The 19714-nt window shown below is 39.0% G+C and overlaps 1 protein-coding gene across 3 annotated transcripts in view; it reads left to right on the top strand.

Annotated features, from left to right (window-relative positions):
• Exoc6b (exocyst complex component 6B) overlaps positions 1-19714 on the top strand; it is a 442378-nt gene that overhangs the window by 167516 nt on the left and 255148 nt on the right. The gene's annotated exons all lie outside the window — the stretch shown is intronic.

The following is a 19714-nucleotide window of genomic DNA, read 5'->3' as shown; positions in this document are numbered from 1 at the left end:
TCTCTCTCTCTCTCTCTCTCTCTCTCTCTCTTTCCCTCTCTCTCTCTCTCTCTCTTTTAATGAGACAGGGTTTGTCTGTGTAACCTTTCTTGTCCAGGCTGGCCTCAAACTCACAGAGATCCTCCTGTCTTTGCCTCCCCGAGTGCTGGGACTCCAGGCATGTGCCACCACACCTGGCTCTTTTTCTTTTTAATTACATTCATCGTATTAAGTGATAGTGTTCTTTATGGCATTTTCATAGAAGTATATCCTATACTTTGTTCATACTCAGTCTCTTGTTACCCTCTTTTGTCCCCTAACTCCCTTCACTGGTGCCTTCTTCAAATAGGCCCCTGCTAATTTTCACTTTATCTATGTCTGTATTTTAAAGTCTGGATGCTATATGTGAGAGCAAAAACATTTATTTTTTTGTGTATGTATTATTTTGCTTACCATGATGATCTTACGAGTGCCCTTAACATGATGATTTATAAGCACCACATTTTTGGTTTTAAATTGTTTTATTAATGTTTATGGGTTTCTCATTGACAGTTTTTCAAATATATAATCTGCATTGACCGTATTTATTTCTCACCACCCTTTCCCAGTCCTCGTGTACTTGTTAGTTTCTCTTTTATTTGCTGCTGTATATATGTGTATACACAAACATATGCATTTATAAAAATTCAGTTTTAGAGAGGAGAGAAAATATGTGATTCTCCATCTTTCTTTGTTTGGCTTGTTTTGCTTAATGTGACAGTCTCCAAATCTGTCTGTTTTCTTTAAATAACACAGTTTCATTTTTATGGCTCAATAAGTTTCCATTATTTAAATGCATATTGCATTTTCTTTATCTCTTCATGTGATGACAGACACTTAGGCAGATTCCCTAGCTTGACTGTTATGTGTAGTGTCTCAGGAAAGCTCTGTGTGTTTACTTACATTGCTTTGGGTATATATCTAGCAATTATATTTCTGGATCATATGGTAGTCCCTGATTTAGATTTTTTGGAGGTGTTTTGTTTTGTTTTGTTTTTGTTTTTGTTTTTTTTGTATTGATTTCCAAAATGGCTAGAAAAGTGGTGGGTATTGATGAATTCCCCATTGGCTCTTATTTTCTGCCTTCCAACTAGCAATACTTCTTCTCAGATAAACTTCGCTGGCTATCATGCTGCTAATTTAAAAGCTGTTTGTATGTATTTGGGTTCACATGCATGATTGTGTGCATGCATGTATGTGTAGTGCCTGTGGAGGTCAAAGATCAGCCTCAGGTAATTGTTTCTCAGGAGTCACCCACCTTGTTTTATGAGACAGATTGTTTTACTAGGACCTGGAAATCACTGATCCAGCAAGGCTGGCTAGCCAGCAATCCCCAGAATTTCCCTATCTCTGTCTCTTAGCCATGGGATTATAAACCCGGACCACCATGCCCAGCTTTTATACAGGTGTTGGGGATGGAACTGAAGACCTCATGCTCGAACAGTAGGCACTTTGCTTGTTAAGCGGTTTCCCCAGCCCTTGTTTATTGGTTTAATGAGAGCCATTGTTACAGGGATGAGATGGAATCTCACTGTAGTTTTGATTTTTTTTCCCCCAGTAGCTGAGGTTATTGAACTTTTCTTGTATCCATTGGCTCTCTCAACTTCCCTTTTGAGAAGTGTCTTGTTTCTTTGGTGTGCTCATTGACTAATTGAATTTTTTTGTTTAATTTCTGAATTCTTTATGTATTAAAAATACTAAAAGTGTTTCACCCTTGTTACTGTAAGCCAACTCTTCAAACTGGGATTTCAAGCAATTCTGTTTGTCAGTTCTTCAAATAATCTACCCAGGTATTAGAGACCTTTTTGTCCTTGCCTATCTTCCCATTCAGCTGTTTCAGAGGTTTAGGTCTAACATTTAATGTTTTTTTTTTTTTTATTAATTTTTGAATGGAGTGTGTGTGTGTGTGTGTGTGTGTGTGTGTGTGTGTGTGTGCGTGCAAGATTAGAGATATATCAATAATTCTCTGTTTAGTTCTGTTTACCATTTTTTAATTGGATTACTTGATTTGTTGCTTTTTAACGTCTTTAGTTCTTTCAATATTCTGGATATTAGCCATCTGTCAGATATTGGGTTGGTGAAGACCCTTTTCCAATCTGTAGCTAGTTGTTTTGTTCTGAGGACAGTGTCCTTTGCTTTACAGAAGCTTTTCAGTTTCATGAAGTCCCATTTATTGATTGTTGCTCTTAGAGCCTGTGCTGTTGGTGTTCTGTTCAGGAAGTTGTCTCCTGTGCCAATGAGTTCCAGGCTCTTCTCCACTTTTTCTTCTAACAGGTTCAGTGTGTCTGGTTTTATGTTGAGGTCTCTGATCCACTTGGACTTTAGTTTTGTGCAGGGTGATAAGTATGAATTTATTTGCATTTTTCTACATGTAGACATCCAATTAGACCAGCACCATTTGTTGAAGATGCTATCTTTTTTCCATTGTATGGTTTTGGTATCTTTGTCAAAAATCAGGTGTCCATAAGTTAGGAACCTGCCACAGAGGGCCTCTGAAAGGCTCTGCCCTGCAGACTGTCAAAGCAGGTGCTGAGATTTATGGCCAGCCTTTGGGGAGAATGCAGGGCATCTTATGAAAGAAGTGGGAAATAGTAAGATCTGGAGAGGACAGAAGCCCCACAAGGAGAGCAACAGAACCAAAAAAAAAAAAATCTGAGCACAGGGGTCTTTCCTGAGACTGATACTCCAACCAAATACCATGCATGGAGATAACCTAGAACCCCTGCACAGATGTAACCCATGACAGTTCAGTCTTCAAGTGGGTTCCATAGTAATAGGAACAGGGACTGTCTCTGACATGAATTGATTGGCCTGCTCTTTGATCACCTCCCCCCTGAGGGGGAGCAGCCTTACCAGGCCACAGAGGAAGACAATTAGTCCACTTCCGATGAGACCTAACAGACTAGGATCAGAAGGAAGGAAAAGAAGACCAGTGGTCTTGGGGTGGGGGGAGTATGCGTGGAGAAGGGGGAGGAAGTCAGGGGTTGGGAGGGGAGGAGGGAGGGAACTATAGGGGGAATACAAAGTAAATAAGTGTAAGTAGTAAAAAAAAAATTAAAAAAGGAAAAAAAATTAGAGATATATTCTTGTTTAATCCCTTTATATGAAAATGCCAAGTTTTCTTAGCACCATTTGTTGAAGAGGCTGTCATTTTTTTTTTTTTTTTTTCCTGGGCTTTTCTCCCATACCTTTGTTAAAATTTAGAAGGCTGGAGCTGTGTGAATTTATTTATGGTTCCTCTGTTCTGTTGCATTGGCCGTTGTATCTCTGTGCTAATACCATGCTGTTTTTTATTGGTATGTTTCAGTAGTGTTTCTTTCTTATGGCTTTTACCCATTTTGTTTACCCAGATGTTATTTATTTATTTACCTGTTTGGTCTCACTTTGTAGCACGGGTGGGCGTGTAACTCAATATGTAAGTAGGCTAGCCTTGAAGTTGTAATGATCCTCCTGCTTCAGCCTCCTGAGTGGTGAGTCTTCAGGCAGAAGCTACCTTGTGAAATTACGTTACACAGTAAGGAGAAAGCAGATGGATTGATTTTATTAATGAAACAGTTTATATTTAAATATAATGAGATTCTAGAGCATTGCTAAGAAAGTTCTGAAGGAAACAAGTGTCTGTGTAGTAAGAGGTATTTTAGGGGTCTTGTTATGTATCCTTAGCCTCTTAGATAAGTCCTGTGTTGCTGCCAAGGAGAGAATTATATGAGTAGCTTAAGCAGTACACATCTTTCAAATACCTTTACTTGTTGTTAGAAATGCATGTTTTTAAAAAGAAAAATAGTGACATTTGTGATTCTTATTAAAGACATATATAAGATGTAAAACATTTTTTTTTTCCTAAATGTAAACACCAGTCTAACCTCGGTTAGGTTTTGTTTGTTTGCTTGTGTAGTGATTGGAAAAATCAGCTTTGGTGTCAGACTATTCAAGTTCTGGTCCATCTGCATTTTCATAAAAATATTACCATCTGTTTTCTCATCCGCTCTGAAATGGCCCCTGCAGGCCTGAAGGGCCCTGTGCTTCGTGCCTGTTTGTCTCCTTTTTAAAAATTCTCTAAGGAGAACCAGGGTCCACTCTGTTCTCCACTGCTGTCCTCTCTTACACTTCTTGTCTTTCTTGTAGCCCTGTCATCTCTGAACTCCCCAAGAACTCTGAGCTGTCACCCTCTAGCTTTGAAATCTAAGGGAAGTTGCTTAATTTGAGGGAACTTGAGTCCTAATCTATCAAATAAATATAGTAGTTTCTGATCTATAGGGTTATATGAGTATGTGATACAAGAACATAGTCAAGAAATGCTAGTTTTATCTTATTTTCCTTGCTGGCTTTCATTGTGGTTCATTATTATTATTCTTTATAGACTTAAAAAAGTCAAGTTTGTCTGTTTAAACTGTTTTGAATGACAAATAAATGTCCAGGTCATCTATAAAATATTAGCATTTAAGTTTGATTGAATGTCTCAGACTGTGTTATATGTACAGCACTGTTTTCATTATATTTAATATTTAATATTTGTACTAATCATTATTAGTTAAAATGTATATTCTTTTAGGATGTGTTTATTATGCAGATAAGTTAGACCAATTACTAAAATGCTTGAAAGCAGCAAGGCTTGGTGGTAAAGACATGTAATCTTAGCCACTAGGGATCTTGAAGTAGGAAGATCTCAAGTTCAAGCCTTTCTGAGTTGCAGAATGGGGTCAAGGCCCTTTTGGAAAACTTAGTTAAGCACTGTCTGAAAAAGAAAAAAGTCTGGTATTTTAGCAGTATGTTAGAGTGTATGCCGTGCGTGAGATGCTCAATCCTGAGGATTGCCAAAGAAGCCTGAGAGTTTCATTCCTATCTGTATGGTGCTTGGGTAAATCCCATAAGACATCTTAGACGTCTCATTGCAAAAAGTCTACTCATTTATTGATTTTTGGTTTTGAGATTATAATGTAATTATAATATCCCTCCCTTTTCTTTCTTCCCCCCATACTCACTCATATATCTAGCTATGCTCTCCTTCAAATTCATTGCCTCTTTTTTCTTTAATTATTTTTACATGACCTGGTCAGTATAATGTTACTTGTATGTTTTTATGGTTTTTTTTTTGTGTGTGTGTTTTCAAAGTTGACCATTTGCCACTGGACTCCTAATTTGTGTGCTCCTCTCTTGGGAAGACCACCTCTCCCACCCCCAACTTTCCTCAGTTGTTGTAGTTCATTTTGTAGGGTTGAGGCTTCATAGGCTTTCCCTGTCCACTTTGGCCTGCCCACTGGTGTTGTCCGCACGCAGATCATGTTTGGGTAGTTATGTTGGTGAGACTTTCTGGTTACAGCTTCTGATGTTACTAGGAGATATAATCTCACAGCAAAGTCCCTGATCATCTGGCTCTTAATATCTTTCTGCCCCCTCTTCTGAAATGTTTCCTGGGCCGTAGGTGTTTTTTTTAAAGATATATCTATTCTGACTGGGCTCCACAACTTTGCGTTTTGATAGTTGTGGTTTTCTGTATTAGTCTGAGTCTATTACAAAGAGAAGTTTCCTTGATGAGGGATGAAAACTGCTCATACCTGTGTATATAAGGCCAAATGTTTACATATTATTGTTAGAAATTATCCTGGTTTAGTAAGAATTGGTGTTGGTAGATTTTTCTTCAGTAACTTTACTAGCACTGAGTAGTTAGCTATGTTTCTAGTACTGGATGTATCTTTCCTCTTGTGAAGCGGGTCCACTCAGGGAGTCGTTGGCTGCCACTTCAGTCTGACTAGAGCCATTGGTTGCCAACAAGGTATGTGTGCCCTACTACATCCTTCAGGTCATTATACCAGGCTTTTTGTTGATGGAGTTCATAGGTGTCGTAGCTGGGTGGGGCTGTTCATTGTCTCCCTCCTTTGAAACCTTGCACTATGCCTTTTGGTACCAAGAACAGTAGTCCTCAGAAAGGGTCACTCAGGGGCACTCAGGTCAGCTCCAGCCCAGAGCTCTCTGTGTCCTGTTCCTGAAGTGTACAGTGTCTTCAGCAGTAGAAACTAACTCCCTACCTTTGGGGGCAACCAAGGGCAACAATAAGAAGCTGTATGTTTTAGGAGTCTCTTGGAAAGCCCTGGCCAATAACTCCAAAGAGGGCTTTTCATTTCTAGTTTTGGGGTTTTGTTGGTTAGCCTTTGGATATTGGAGAGAACTTTGTCACCCAGATGAGAAAAGTTTATTTAAACTCTATATGTATTTTCATATACAGAATTATGTTTTTGTTTGTTTTGTTAAATGGTTGGTAGTATGATTCCTGTGGCTTTTTCAAACAAATATTCTTATTTTAATCCCCTTCTTCCTTCTTCTGTATTTATTTCCTTCCCTCTTCCAAAAGAATGCCCTGCTTACCATACTTCCTATCAGATTATATGTATTCTATTATTCTCTCTATTGTTCTCCAATACCCTCTCCTGGCAATGGTCCTATTTTACTCTTGTCATCTTAGTTTACTTTCTGTAGTTACTACAGGCTATATACTCATATTTGAAGATTTGGAACTAGCAGCCTCCAATGAGAGAGAATGCAATGTTTGTCTTTGTGTGTCTGGGTAACTTCACTCAATATGATCCTTTTCTCTGTAGGAGTCAGTCTTTATTACTAATTCACTGAAATTCCCAAGGTCATCCTTTTAATGCATGTGTTATGTTCCTTTGCTTTAGCCAGTGAGGTTCAGACAAAATAAGAAAGGCGGGGGAAATGAAATATATTGGCAGGAGCCTCATAAAGGAAGTATTAGAAGAATGTACTAGGAAGGTAATATTCTAAAATGACCCCACATCCCAGTCAGACACCAGTCCACATTAGAGAGTTGCTGATTGAGCTCTTAGAACAAGAATTCAGCACTTCACTTTCTAATGGCATCCTATCTTTAAACAAAAACACACACACACAAAAAAAAAAAAAACCCAACCAAAACCCCCCCAAAAATCTCCCTACCTTATATTTATTTACTTCTCAGTTTGAATCTTCTTCAAGTGCACATTCTTAATCTCAAACCTCATGTAGAGAATTATTTGTTTAGATGTCTCCAAACTGGCTTTTTGGCATAGTTCTTGCATGTTGTGAATAAATTCTTCAGATAAGGTCTTTCATGACCTACTGTGACGTTCTGACCTTCATTCTTGTCGTTCTTCAGCAGACCTCATTGAGAGCAGCACAGTTTTTGAAGTAACTTAGAATCCAAGAGCAGAGTAACTATAGCATAAGTGCCTAAGGGCAAGGTTCTTAGTCTATTTGGGATCACATATTACCTTGAGAGTTTGATACACACTCAGCATCTCTTCCTAGGAAGATGTGTGCATTCATGTGAGGAAGTAAATTCAAGGATTTAGGAAGTGCATTTGACCGTAGGCGCCAAGTGAAGAACCCCTATATTAGAACATGTGCTTAGGACTCTCTTGGGAATCACATTAAGATGTAGGTGGAGATGAACCTGGGAGAGCCTGCATTCTTACCGAGATTCCCTGTTAGGTGGTGTCTTTGGACTCTGGATACATTTGGAGTTCTAAGGCTTAAGAGAACCTTGACAAAGCTTTTTAAAGTGCATAGTAGAAGCTGTTCACAAAATGCATTGAGTTTCATTTTGGATTTTCTACTAAGATGTTTAATTTTTTTCCTCTGGCAGTAAATACAGTATTTAGCCATGGGTGTGCTTTTATTTGTAACTTCAGATTTTGGGAGATGAAGACAGACAGATCAGGAGTTTAAGACCCACCTTAGCTCTACAGTGAATTTGAGGCTAGCCTGGGCTACAGGAGACTTTGTCAAGAACAAAAACAAAAAAACCCCTAACTAAGCAACCAAAACAAACACACACACACACACACACACACACACACACACACACACACACACAACAAACAATTGTACCAAAAGAAAAAAAGGGAAATAATTTAAAATGCAGTACTCAAAGAAGAATTATAATTTATTTTAAAAACTCTGTTACTTACAATACACTATCAAAATTTCAAACAAAATACATAGTTCTAATTTAATTAATTTGTGTGTCTTATTTTTCTCTTTTTGTGTTTGGTGTATGTACATGCATATGTGATGTGTACATGTGAAGGCAGAAGTTGCTAATGGGTGCCTTCCTAAGTTGCTTCTCATCTTATTTTTGGAGACAGTCTTCAGTGAACCTGGAGATCACTTATGCTGTGTTGGCTAGTCTAGATGGCCATTAAGCCCTAGGAACCCTCTTGTGTCTGTGTACCCAGCCCTGAGATTGTAGGCATGCATCACTTTAGCACTTTACTGCCCAAGTCATTTCTCCAGCCTCTTTTCTACGCTTTTAATGGACATATGTATAATATGCTCTGAGTAATGACATTTTAATGTGTTTACTATATCTTTTCTTTAATGATGCCTAGTTAGGAAATCAGGGAATGAAATCAATAGGAAAATCCAACTACCTACAACCTAGCTATTCATACACCGAGCAGGTAGTTAATAAATTATTGAAGTTAAATTTGTGCTAGAGATGAGAAAAGCTGACCAGCTTGGGGAAGTAAAGCATGAAGCCTCAAGTGTTTCATTGTGATGGAAACCAATCATCCTGTTAAAACAGTTGGCAGTCAGTCTCCCTCTACCCAGCTTGTTGGCTTGTGATGGAGTTAGCCTCTTACTACTGAGCAGGGTCAGAAAGAAAAGTGTTTTTAGTATCATTTCTTTGTGTTTTATTTTGTTTTTGGGAAAGCTAATGAGTGGGTCATGATCAAGATATATTTTGCTTAGCTAGTCATATGTGGTATTTAACCATTTTTAAATGTACAGCTTAAGTTGGCTTTTAGTGCAAAGCTGTGTGTTGTAGAGAGATTGCTTTGAACCTGCAATAGACACAATGAGATATATGCAGATAGTACTTCTTCTCTAAATACCCATATAGAACTTTTTTTTTAAGATTGAGACTATCTTTATAATTGTATATTTACCAGAAATACTTTTTTGGGATTATTTGAATTAAAATACAAAGAAGCTTGAAGCTGATATCATACCTGTGCAGAGGTAGACCATGATACCCCTTGAGAGTGGGGCTAGTGTGAGCATAACATGGCGCCTGTAGAACGCTCTTGTCTTAGTGCAGACAGTGCTGCACACTTGTAACTGTTATGACGACGTAATTATGTGCTTTTAAAAAAGAAAGGTGTAGTGTAAGTTGGTATCCTTTTTGGTATCTTGTATTTGCATGCACATAAATAAAACCCAAGACTTTTTGGAAATATGGAAGCATTGAGTATGAAATGAGTATGAAAGAGCAAGGTCTATGACTTCTTTTTTCTCCAGGTGCTCAAGAGCTTCCACAATCGTAGAATGCTTTATTAGTGCCACATATAGGACATACTTTATATTCCAGTTTGTAGCTCTTATAATTTGTGCATAAGCTGTTAAGGGTCAGGATTATCATGACATCCACACTAAGTGGGGTAAAACCAATCTGAATAGAATACAAGTCAAATTAATGTTGTCTGAGTTGTTCAAGTGATTCATGCTGGGGTTAGCTCTTGCAATTCTGACTCTTCCTTTAAAGCACAGATCCTGGTAGTTAGGAAGCAGAGGCCAGCCTGAACTACAGAGTGAGTTACAGGCCAGCCAAGGGTATACAGAGAAACCCTGTCTCAAAAAACCAAACCAAACCAAACAACAACACAAAAGCAAAAGTTACCAGGAAGAACTGCTAATTCTCTTACAAACTTCTTGCAGCTAGAACCTTTAGGGATGTACTGATGTTGGTGAGAGCTGGGGTTGTTAAATCCAAATGCACTGAGAATTAACAGCCAGACATTAACTTTTTCAGTCTTTATTGGTATAATGTTCTTTTGGAATGTATACACCTTACCCTTGTTCTTTCAAATGCTAATTTCTCTCCCCGACTCTCTGGTTTCAATCTGGACGTTGCATTGTGATATTTATTCTAAGCATCACCTGTCTCAACTTTGTGTAAACATGCCACAATAAAGCAACCAGCCACAATGTTGAGCAATGGAAAGAAAGCAGGAAGAGAGGGAGGAGCCAGAGGACAGGAAGGTGTGGGAGGCAGAGGAAGAGAGGAGGGCAGGAGAGAGCTGGAAGAGTGGAGCTGGAGGAGAGGTCTTGGAAATTTTGTGGAGAATGAACCAGACCTAACATTTCACTAAAAGCAAGTATAATATGGGAAATCTAAATGTTAGGAAACTATGAGGGCTTGGAGGTTTAGGATGGAGTAACTATTGCCCAGCATTGTGATCTAGGTTAATTAAATAAATCATGGTCTCTGTGTGGTGATTTGGTTATACAGCTGTTTAGGATTAACCGCAACTCTACTAAAAGATATATCAATAGTAAATATTAATATTTTTCTACAACAAGTCCTAGAGGTCAGAAGTCAAAGACGAAGATTTCTGTATGTTGCTTCTCCTAGGCAATCTTCTCTTAGCCCTCTTTATCTTTCAGAAATCCATCAGCTTCTACTCACCTTGCTTTTATTTTTGTGCACTTGTTCTTTTGTTTCTTGCCCTTTTATTAAGGATACCATCCTGACTTCTTAAACCCCATTTGCCTCTTTAAAAGCCTTGTCTCCAAATAGTGATATTGGGAAATAGAGCTTCAACATAGGATTTGGAGAGAAGAGAGTTCAATTCTTAATACAGTTTGAATAGAAAGTCTACAAATAATACATATTTAGGAAGTATAAATTGTTAGCTTTTTGCTTTTGCAGAAAATTATATAAGTTTATCCTGTTTTCTTCTTTTAAAAATAACAATACTTCAGTGCCAACATGTTTATTATAAAACAACATTGACAGGAAGGTTACAGAAATTTGTCAGTAAGGTAGAGTGAAATACAGGATATTTCATGTTCACTAATTCATGAACCAGTTCTAGGCCTGTACAGTGCTTTAAATAATTTTAAATTGGCTGGGCACTGGTGGTGCACTCCTTTAATCCTAGTACTTGGCATCCAGATCTCTGTGAGTTCAAGGCCAACCTGTACTACAGAGCTAGATCTAGGATAGACAGGGCTACGCAGAGAAAGCATCTCTTGAAAAACAAGCAAAACAGACAAAGAAATTAAATTAATAGCTATGTTAGTTTACTATTTTGACAAAATATCTTGATAGATAGTTTTAAAGTATGCAGTGTTTATCTTGAATCACACCTATGGTTGACTTTCTTAATTTGGGGCCTGTGAGAACTTGGTACATAATAGGACTTAGCATGTGGTAGAATACATAGGAGGGAGGCAGAGAAAGGAAAGGAAGTCAGGAAGAGAGTGCACACGAATTCAAGGGACCAGAGTGTCAATATCCACTTCAGTAGCATACCCCTAGTGACTAACATCTTTCTATGCTCACAGCCTAAATGAAACCTTACTACCTTCTAACAGTTCCATAGGCTGGTGACTAAGTCTTTAGCATACAGGCTTTTATAGAACATCTGAATCAAAGCAGTTATCATGTTTAAACTAACAAATAAATAAAATAAGTTTCACTGGGCTATAGAGATAGCTTAGAAGTTAACAACACCTATTTTCTAAGAAGACCATGGCCACTAATAACTCTGTTAAAATAAATAAAAGTTTTCTAGGGTCCAGTTACCAAAGTGTCTGCTTTGGCAAGGTTCCAGGTAGGTTCCAGGTTCCAGGGTAGGAGCTGGGACTGGCTGCAGAGTTCCCCTGTTCACTCCATCTCTTGGTCACCCAGCTGATGGCTCAGGCAACTGATCAGCAACTGATCATGAAAGAGGATTGGAAGAAAAAGAAACAGGGGAGAGTGCCCACCATCCTTCTCTAAGTCTAGGGACTGGCTACATTGCTACTAAGGAGGAAAACTTTTAACTGATCACTTTTTTTTTTTTTCTTTCTGCAACCAGGGCTGTAAAAATGGCTTCTTGCCAAAACTGCTGCAAGAGGTTGTGAAAAAGCAGGTTTTTGGGGGGTGAGAAGGGAGATCAACAGTTATGCTCCAGAATGGCAGAGCAATTTATTTTACAAGACACATATGTCATCTTTAAATTTTTAAAAAATTTATTAGAGTTTATTCATTTTGTAGCCTAGCTATAGCCCCCTCCCTCAGCCCCTCCCAATCCTGCCCTCCCTCCCTTTTCTCCTCCCTTGCCCCTTCCCCAGTCCACTGAAAAAGGGGCTCTTTGTCTGAGATTAGCTCCTTCACAAGCACAAGGAGCCATGAGTCCTCCACAGGCTAAAGTAAACTTTTCCTGCTTGTCCTACATCAATAGTCAGATCCTAAATCGCTGCTAATTTGTTTGTAAATCAGTAAGAAAAAGAAAAAAGGGAGAGAAAGTAAGCAAACACCATTCAACACACACATGCTTGGGGAAAAAATGGTAGATAGAGTTAAGAAATTTAACTTCTTAAAGTATTTCTGTGCCATTCGATATTCTTCTATTGAGAATTCTGTTTAGATCTGCATCCCATTTTTAAATTGGATTACTTGATTTGTTGCTGTTGAACTTCTTGAGTTCTTTATATAGTCTGGATATAGGGTTGGTGAAGATCTTTTCCCAGTCTGTAGGCTGTCCTTTTTTTCTGACAACAGTGTTGTCATCAGGAAAATGCAGTCAAAACAACCCTGAGATTTCACCTGACACCCATCAGAATGGCTAAGATAAAAAACTCAAGTGACAACACATGCTGGAGAGGATGTGGAGAAAGGGGAACCCATTGTTGGTAGGAATGTAAACTTGTACAACAACTTTGGAAATCAATCTGGCGCTTTCTCAGACAATTAGAAATAGTGTTGCCTCAAGATCCAGCTATACCACTCCTAGGCGTATATCCAAAATATGCTCAAGTATACAACAAGGACATTTGTTCAACCATGTAATATTTTGTAATAGCCAGAATCTGGAAACAACCTAGATGTCCCTTGACTGAGGAATAGATATAGAAATTGTGGTACATTTACACAATGGAATACTGCTCAGCAATTAAAAACAAGGAAATCATGAAATTTGCAGGCAAATGGTGGGAACTAGAAAAGATCATCACAGAAGCAGAAAGATACACATGGTATATACTCACTTACAAATGGATATTAGACATATAATATAGGATAAACAGACTAAAATCTATACACCTAAAGAAGCTAAGCAAGAGGGAGGATCCTGGGTAAGATGCTCAACCCTGATTCAGAAAGGCAAATGGAATAGACACCAGAAGAAGGTGAAAACAGGCAACAGGACAGGAGCCTACCACAGAGGGCCTCTGAAAGATTCTACCCATCAGGGCATTAAAGCAGATGCTGAGACTCATAGCCAAACTTTGGGCAGAGTACAGGGAATCTTATGAAAGAAGGGGAGATAGAAAGACCTGGAGGGGACATGAGTGCCACAAGGAGAGCAACAGAACCAAAACATCTGTGCCCAGGGCACTTTTCTGGAACTGATACTCCAAACAAGGAACATGCTTGGAGATAACCTAAAACTCTTGCACAGATGTAGGTCATGGCAGCTCAGTGTCCAAATGGGTGCCCTATCTAGTAAGGGGAACAGGGGCTGTCTGACATGAACTCAGTGGCTGGCTCTTTGATCATCTACCCCTGAGGGGGGAGCAGCCTTACCAGTCCACAGAGGAAGACAATGCAGAGTCTGATGAGACCTGATAGGCTAGAATTAGATGGAAGGGGAGGAGGAGCTCCCCTATCAGTGCACTAGGGAAGGGGCATGGGACGAGAAGAGGGAGGGAGAGAGAGAAGGATTGGGAGGGGATGAGAGAGGGGGCTACAGCTGGGATAAAAAGTGAATAAATTGTAATAAAATTTTTCAAATGAAAAATTATTAATTTAAGAAAAAGAAATTTAACTTCATCCTTGTTTATTTTTTGGTTACTGTATATGTACTCAGAAAGGTAATTACCTCATAGTCAAGAAGACATTTAATCACAAAAACATTTGAATTGTAAAATACAACAGGTTACATGTTTTAAAACTGAAAATATGGTGGGAATAGTATAAATGGTCTGTTATTTTGAAATTATTTGCCTCATTTTTTTCAGACCTTCAAGAAGGTGTCCTTTATAACCCCTCTTCACCCTCTTCTAAGAGGCTAATGATTCCAATCATGGGCTATACTTCTGCTCTCTCCTTCTTCATGTTTAAATACACTATTCTACTTTTCTCAGATGGACCAGCTTAATTCTAGAGTTCTTTGCTTTAAGAGTTTCTTAATAGTGGGTTGTGGTGGCACACACTTTTAATCCCAGCACTCGGGGAGGCAGAGACAGGTGGATCTCTGTGGGTTGGAGGCCAGCCTGATCTACAAAGCAAGTCCAGGACAGCCAGGGCTACATAGAGAAACCCTGTTTGGGGGTGGGGGCGGGGGTGGGGGTGGAAAGAAAGAAAAAAATGAACAACAAACGACAACAAAAAGAGCATCAGATCTTTAGAGGAGTTATCTTGTGTACCCGTACATAATGGTCAGCAAACAACAACAAAAAGAGCATCAGATCTTTAGAGGAGTTTTCTGTGCACCCGTACATACTGGCCACCAAACCTCCACTTACTGAAATGTGCTGCTTATCTTCACTCTGTCAAATCATCTTTGAAAGAGCAGGGCACCTACATTACTTTCCTCTCCCTGAATTGAGCCACTGGACAGAAAGTAACAAACTTTATTGTATTTGTTGTTTTTCTAGAGAATACTATTTTAAACGTTTCATTGCAATAGTGACCACATTTAGAAAATTCAGCTTTGAACAGTAATGTCACTGCATAAGCAGCCCTTGTGCGAATCCCCAGTTGTTTCACTTATGCTTTGCATTATTTTTACGTTTTCCTTCTCTCTCCAGCCAAGCATGTACCACAAATTTCATTTATTTTTTATGTGGTTTTAATCTACCTTATAGTATTATCGGGTCTAAAGATAGTATTTAAGGCTAGGGGTACCCTTAGGAGTTTAAGCTTTTGAGTATAAATTTGGTTCAAAGGTAAAATTACATGAGGAGATGTCTGGAGTAAACTCCCATCTCCATCCCTCTGTTTTGCTCCCTTGTACTTAGCCTTTGTATACCGGCATTATTAGTTTGTATATGAGTCTTTTAGTATTCCTAAGCTTCTGTAGCACAATACATAACTATTTCCGCATTTGAAAGTATACCATGAAGCTCACTCTGTGTTGGCTCATGGAAACTCTCCTCATTCTGTTTACACTACTGATTAAGAAGGGTTCCCTTTTGTGTGTAGTTTAGTTCAGTCAGTCAGTCAGTCAGTCAGTCAACAAGTGCACACATAGTGATTTCTAACATTTTCTTATAAAAATGTTGTTTCCATTTCACACTTATCACAGGAGGTATATTAAAAAAAAAAAAAGAAATCTGCCAATAGCACAGTGCTGCCGTGTGGTACAACTGGCAGTCTGAGACACTGGTGTGAAGATCTAATATAGGGCAGTGATTGTGGAATCTTGCATGTTTATTCTGAAGTTGTCATATCCTTACTGTCTACTCTTTTAATCTTCCATAAGGTCTTGTTCTGCACACTCACATCTATTTCCTGTTTTCCTAAAGATTTTGTTAATCTTTTTACTTTTCCCCCCCAAATCTTAATAGGTAGAATGGCATCTTGGTATAGTTTTCATTTTTATCCTTGGAACTGTGGATGAAGTTGATTCATGTCTTGTTCATTTTTACAATGATTTTTATACTACAGAGATATCTATGAAAGTTTTCTCTCTTTTTCTCTGTTATTCCCTATGCCAAGTCCTTTCTGCTTTTTGCTTTTTCCCTCTTTTCACCCCTTCTCTTCCTTTTTATTTTATTTTATTTTATTTTATTTTTTAACACAGCCTCTTTCGATTTGTACACTTCTAGGGCTGTCCGGGGGGAAAAGGACTTAATTTGCATAGTTCTGAAACATTTATTCTATACATTTTTGTTCACTCTGATTTGCCTCAGCCCAGATCTTTTGTGTTTAGTATTGACTTTAGTGTTAAACTGCCCTTGTTTGTCCCTAGCAATTTTGAGTATGAACTAGACCCTTGTTAAAAAAGACTGTTGGGGTTTTTATTTCACCATTGTTCAGACTGAAGCAGATAATACTGAAGAAATTATCCCATGGTTTTGGCCAGAGAGTTTTTGCATTGCCTCCACAAGAGGAAGTGGTGATTAAAAAAACAAAAACAACTTTTTTTATTTAATTATTTTTATTTTTTATATTAATTACAATTTAATCACTTTGTATCCCAGCTATAACCTCCTCCCTCATTCCCTCCCAATCTTACACTTCCTTCCTCATCACTTCCCTGCCCCTCCCAAAGTCCACTGATAGGGGACGTCCTCCTCCCCTTCCCTCTGACCCTAGCCTACCAGGTCTCATCAGGACTGGCTGCATTGTCCTCCTTTGTAGCCTGGCAAGGCTGCTCCCCCCTCAGGGGGAGGTGATCAAAGAGCAGGCCAATCAGTTCATGTTAGAGACAGTCCCTGTTCCCCTTACTAGGGAACCCATTTGGAAACTGAGCTGCCATGGGCTACATCTGTGCAGGCGTTCTAGGTTATCTCCATGAATGGTCCTTGGTTGGAGTATCAGTCTCAGAAAAGTCCCCTGTGCCCAGATATTTTGGTTCTGTTGCTCTCCTTGTGGCACTCATGTCCCCTCCAGGTCTTTCTATCTCCCCCTTTCATAAGATTCCCTGTATTCTTCTTAAAGTTTGGCTATGAGTCTCAGCATCTGCTTTGATACCCTGCTGGGTAGAGTCTTTCAGAGTCCCTCTGTGACAGGCTCCTGTCTTGTTGCCTGTTTTCTCCCTCTTCTGATTTCCATCCTGTTTGCCTTTCTGAGTGAGGATTGATCATCTTACCCAGGGTCCTGCTTTTTGCTTAGCTTTTTTAGGTGTACAGATTTTAGTATGTTTATGCTATCTAATAAGTCTAGTATCCACTTATAAGTGAGTACATACCATGTGTGTCTTTTTGCTTCTGGGATACCTCACTCAGGATGATCTTTTCTAGGTCCTACCCTTTGCCCGAAAATTTCATGATTTCCTTGCAAAAACAACTTTTTATGCTTAGTACAAATACTTGTACATGTGTTAACCATTTTAGGTGTTCCCATAAAGGGTCCTAATAATTTGAGAGCATCTTTGTAGGAAAATTCTAACTTTCAGGAGAGAGCTCTGGTTAAAGCCTAGAGCATTAGTGTACTGACATTATTTTCTGTTACTTTAGGATCCTAGTCCTCCTGGTTTGTTGGTAGTCTGTGGTATTTAGTCTCCTTTGTGAGATCTTATGTTCAAATGAATTTTACCCTTTTTTTTTCCTCTAGACTTCTGGAGTCAAAGTAGTTCAGAAAGAATCCTGCTAAAAAATATCTGCCAGGTATTTCTTGGTTTCCAAACATAATATGGGCTGCTTCAGTGGAATCTCTGAATGCAAAGGCCGAGTCTCTCTAGCTAGTCATTTCTTGTCCACTCCCTGCAGAAAATGCCTGGTACATTTTAATGACTTCAGATCATTTCTAATGCTTAGAAATGAGCCCCAGGTCCTGCAGTTATTTGCTAATGCCAAGAAACTGCTCTGTGTGAAGTGGCAATCAGAAGGATTTTGAAGGTGGAACATGGCTTAGATAATTAGTGAGAAACATACCTAAGTTCCTACAAGCCTGTCTCTTCAATCCATCTACTTTGAAAGGTTTTTAAGAGCAAAGTAAATGAGGAATGTGTACAAGGGTTAGTGAGAGCTGGTATTTGTGTTTGTCCTCTGGGGCAAAGGTGTGAAGAGCAAGGTTGGAGTGAACTAAAAATGTTCTATGTTGATAAACAGTGCAGGAGAATCATAGTCTGTTTTTTTTTTGTTTGTTTGTTTGTTTTGTTTTGTTTTTGTTCTTGTTTTGGGGTGCAGGGAAGAAAGGAACTTTCTCTTGTATTTAGTTTCCCTTGTATAAGGGTATGCTTATCCAACAACAAAGCAGGAACATTTATCGGGTTAGAAAAGTTTGTTTACAGATTTTTGTTCTTGAGACAAGGTCTGGATATGTAGTGCAGCCTGTTTTCAAACTCAAGGTCCTTCTGCCTGAGCCTCCTGGGCTTGCTAGGACAATCCAGTCTTAACTAGGCTTCTTTAGTGAGTCTTTAAAACAGGGGAAGTAGTTGCTCACTGAGACTCTTTCTGTGGAAGGGACGGTTAGCAAAATATTATGTGAAGCATCAGTTGAAGCTTGAGTGGCATCACTTCCTTGAAATCAGAAATCTTTTATGTAAATATTGTCCCCTTATGCTTGATGAAAACTTACATTAGTCATTTTCCATTCTCAGAGACCTCCTTTTACCTAAAGCCGTTCTATTACAGAAGGAAAGATAGTTTACAAATCAGATCCTGGTATTTCTTAAAAAATTTCATGATCAGAAATGTTAATTCTTTTCTTCCTGACTGTGAGATAGTCTACATCTATTCTAAGTCTTCAAACATTCTTCAGGCAATAATGCCTACATAGATATAGGATCGTTTTCAGGGTTTATTAATTTCACTTATACATTTGATTTTCTTAGTCTGTCTTCTGTCCTTGAGTCATGTTGATCCTTGCGTGATGGCTTCTGTGTGTATGTAAATGCTGCTTAACACATATTCTGTAGATAAAAGTTGGAAAGCATTGTCTTGGTTGAAACTGTTACTGTCCGCGTGATAGGAAAATGGTTCTAAGTTGCACTAATTGCTTCCCTGTCTGTTTCTGTGTTGTGCCAGCCACTCTAATATCCCTTTTAGTAGCTATTATTTGTTTTGTTAAGAAGTGCTTGTGTTTCTTATATTACAGTTTCTGGGGGCACAAATCGTAGCTGTACCATTAAAATTTTACCAACAGTTGCTTTATTGTGAAATTCCTGCGTGTTTGGCTGGTGGGAAGCGTTAACTGCTCTTGGACCTGTGCAGTTGGGCAGCTGCTGTCCTTGGTGATGAAGTGATTTCATGGGAATTCTTAATATTAGACACAAAGCAGGGTCATGTCCTGTGTACTGTTTGTGGTCACTGCTGGTGTCTTCCTAGGTCTATTTGAACTTCTAGAAAAATACTCCTAATGTCTTGAGTCCCTGACTGCAAGGCACAGGAAATGTTTAACTATTTTAATCATGTTGTTGTAGCCTCAGAGAAAGCCCTTATAAGAGGAAATGACAGGGCCCTACCACAACGTCATCTCTTGTCAGTTCCAGTCCCCGTGGAAAATGATTTGTCAAACTTGGACATGTGTAAAATGCAAGGGCCTTGTTATTTACTTTGGAAAGGAAAATTTAGATGAAGCTGATAAAAGAGTCATGGCTTTTGTTAGGAGACAGAAAACATTAGAGACAGTCATTGTTAGCTTCAAAGGGTGTCCTTGGGCCCCTCCCTGACGAAACCCAAGTCTGCTTCAATCATTCTATGCAACTTAAGTGAGGGGAGACAAAGAAAGGAGGGAGGAAGAAAATAGGAACCCAGCACTCCAGGAGAGTATGGAGAGCAGACGTGTCACTGCTCGTGCCCCGGGCAGCTGCTTTGTCCAGAGCTTTCCTCCACCCGTGTTTTTATTCTGGAAACTGCATTCCATCTTGCAGAAGGGTGACATTCCTTCACGCAGTGCTTGTTGCTCTTCCTCTCTTGCCTTCTGTAGATGTAAGTGATTCTTTTTCATTAGTAGAAGCAGAGAAAACACATCCAGCTCAAAGCAACATGAGTCAGTGCATACTTGACATGCCTCTACCCTCACAGCATTCTGCGCCCTCAC

Source organism: Psammomys obesus, unplaced genomic scaffold, assembly GCF_907164565.1.
Source record: "Psammomys obesus unplaced genomic scaffold, mPsaObe1.curated_primary_1811, whole genome shotgun sequence".
In the NCBI taxonomy this organism is placed as follows: domain Eukaryota; kingdom Metazoa; phylum Chordata; class Mammalia; order Rodentia; family Muridae; genus Psammomys; species Psammomys obesus.
Note: the sequence above shows the minus strand (reverse complement) of the source record. Positions and strands in the feature narration are given on the sequence as shown.